Source organism: Pristiophorus japonicus, unplaced genomic scaffold (genome assembly GCF_044704955.1).
Source record: "Pristiophorus japonicus isolate sPriJap1 unplaced genomic scaffold, sPriJap1.hap1 HAP1_SCAFFOLD_2439, whole genome shotgun sequence".
Classification (NCBI taxonomy): domain Eukaryota; kingdom Metazoa; phylum Chordata; class Chondrichthyes; family Pristiophoridae; genus Pristiophorus; species Pristiophorus japonicus.
The window spans coordinates 17501-20000 of record NW_027252165.1 but is presented as its reverse complement, the minus strand read 5'-3'; positions in this window follow the sequence as shown (position 1 = coordinate 20000).

Below are 2500 nucleotides of genomic sequence, written 5' to 3'. Positions count from 1 at the left end.
AGAAGGCGAGAATGCGAGAGAGAGAAGCAGAGAGAGAGGTAAGAGAGATAAGGCGAGAGAGAGAGTGAGAGAGAAAGAGAGAGAGAAGGCGAGTGAGGGAAGGAGAGGGAGAGAAAGAGAGAGAGAGAATGCGAGAGAGAGAGAATGCGAGAGAGAGAGATAGCGAGAGAGAGAAGGCGAAAGAGTGAGAGAGACAGATGGCAAGAGAGAGAAAAAGAGAAGGTGAGAGAGATGAGAAAGAGATAGAGAATGAGAGAAGGCGAGAAGGCGAGAGAAAGAGAGACAGGAAAGGCGAGAGAGAAGGCGAGAGAAAGAGAAAGAGAGAGAGAGAAAAAGAGTGAAGGTGAGAGAGAGGGAGAGAGACGGAGAAAGAGAGAGAGAAGTTGGGAGAGAGGGAGAGAGAGAGAAGGTGAGAGAGAGAAGGCAAGGGAAAGAAGGCGAGGGAGAGAAGGCGAGAGAGAGAAGGCGAGAGAGAGAAGGCGAGAGAGAGAAGGCGAGAGAGAGAGAAAGTGAGAGACTAGGTGAGAGAGAGAAGGTGAGAGAGAGAGAGAGAGAGAGAAGGTGGGAGAGCGGGAGAGAGAGATGGCGAGAGAGAGAGAATGCAAGAGAGAGAAGGCGAGAGAGAGATGGCGAGAGAGAGAGAGAGATGGCGAGAGAGAGAGAGAGAGATGGCGAGAGAGACAGGGAGAGTGAGAAGGCGAGAGAGAGAAGGCGAGAGACAAAGCGAGAGAGAGAAGGTGAGCGAGAGAGAGAAGGCAAGAGAAAAAGAGGGAGTGAGAGAGAGAAGGTGAGAGAGAAGGAGAAGAAGATAGAGAAAGCGAGAGAGAGAGAGATGGCGAGACAGAGAGAGGGGGCGAGAGAGAAGGTGAGAGAGAGAGAGAGAGGGCGAGAAAGAGAGAGAGAGAAGGCGAGAAAGAGAAGTCGAGAGAGAGAAGGAGAGAGAGAGAGGGAGAGAGAGAGAGATGGAGAGAGAGACGGAGAGACAGAGAGAGAGAGAGAGAGAGAGAAGGTGAGAGAGAAAAGGCGAGCGAGAGAGAGAGTGAAGGCGGGAGAGAAAGAGAGAGAGATAAGGCGAGAAAGAGAGAGGGAGGGAGAGAAGGTGAGAGAGAGAGAGAGATGGCGAGAGAGACAGAGAGAGTGAGATGGCGAGAGAGAGAAGGCGAGAGACGAGGCGAGAGAGAGAAGATGAGAGAGAGAGAGAAGGCGAGAAAGAGAGAGAGTGATAGGGAGAAGGTGAGAGAGAGAAGGCAAGAGAGAGAGAGAAGTCGAGAGAAAAAGAGGGAGAGAGGGAGAGAAGGTGAGAGAGAAGGAGAAGAAGATAGAGAAAGCGAGAGAGAGAGAGATGGAGAGAGAGACAGAGAGACAGAAAGAGAGAGAGAGAGAAGGCGAGAGAGAGAGAAGGCGAGCAAGAGAGAGAGTGAAGGCGGGAGAGAAAGAGAGAGAGATAAGGCGAGAAAGGGAGAGGGAGAGGGAGAGAAGGTGAGGGAGAGATCACGAGAGAGAAGGTGAAAGAATGATGGCGAGAGAGAGAGAGAGAGAGAGAGAGAGAGAGAGAGAGAAGGCGAGAGAGAGTGAGAAAGAAGGCGGGGAGAGAAGGCGAGTGAAAGAGAGAGAGTAAGGGAACATGAGAGAGAGAAAGCGAGAGAGAATGCGAGAAAGAGAGGGAGAGAGAGAGAGGGGGAGGGCGAGAAAGATAGAGAGAGAGAAGTCGAGAGAGAGAGAGAGAGAGGGAGAGAAGGAGAGAAAGAGAGAGGGAGAGATAGAGATAGAGTGAGAGAGTGAGAAGGCAAGAGAGAGAAGGCGAGAGAGAGAAGGCGAGAGAGAGAAGGCGAGAGAGAGAAGGCGAGAGAGAGAAGGCGAGAGAGAGAAGGCGAGAGAGAGAAGGCGAGAGAGAGAAGGCGAGAGAGAGAAGGCGAGAGAGAGAAGGCGAGAGAGAGAAGGCGAGAGAGAGAAGGCGAGAGAGAGAAGGTGAGAGAGAGAGAAGGCAAGAGAGAGAGAGAGGGAGAGAAGGAGAGAAAGAGAGAGGGAGAGATAGAGAGAGAGAGTGAGAAGGCAAGAGAGAGAAGGCGAGAGAGAGAAGGCGAGAGAGAGAAGGCGAGAGAGAGAAGGCGAGAGAGAGAAGGTGAGAGAGAGAGAAGGCAAGAGAGAGAGAAGGCGAGAGAGAGAGAGAGAGAGAGAGTGAGAGAGAAAGATAGAGAGAGAGAGAAGTTGAGAGAGAGAAGGCGTTAGCGAGAGAGAAGGCGAGAGAGAGAAGTTGAGAGAGAGAAGGCGAGAGAGAGAGAGAGAGAGAGAGAGAGAGAAAACGAGAGAGAGAAGGCGAGAGACTATGTGAGAGTTAGAAGGTGAGAGAGAGAGAGAAAGAGAGAGAGAAACAGAGAGAGAGAGAGAGAGAGAGAGAGAGAGAGAGAGAGAGAGAGAGAGAAGGCGAGAGAGAGAAGGAGAAGAAGATACAGAGAGAGAGAGAGAGAGAAAGCGAGAGAGAGAGATGGAGAGCGAGTGC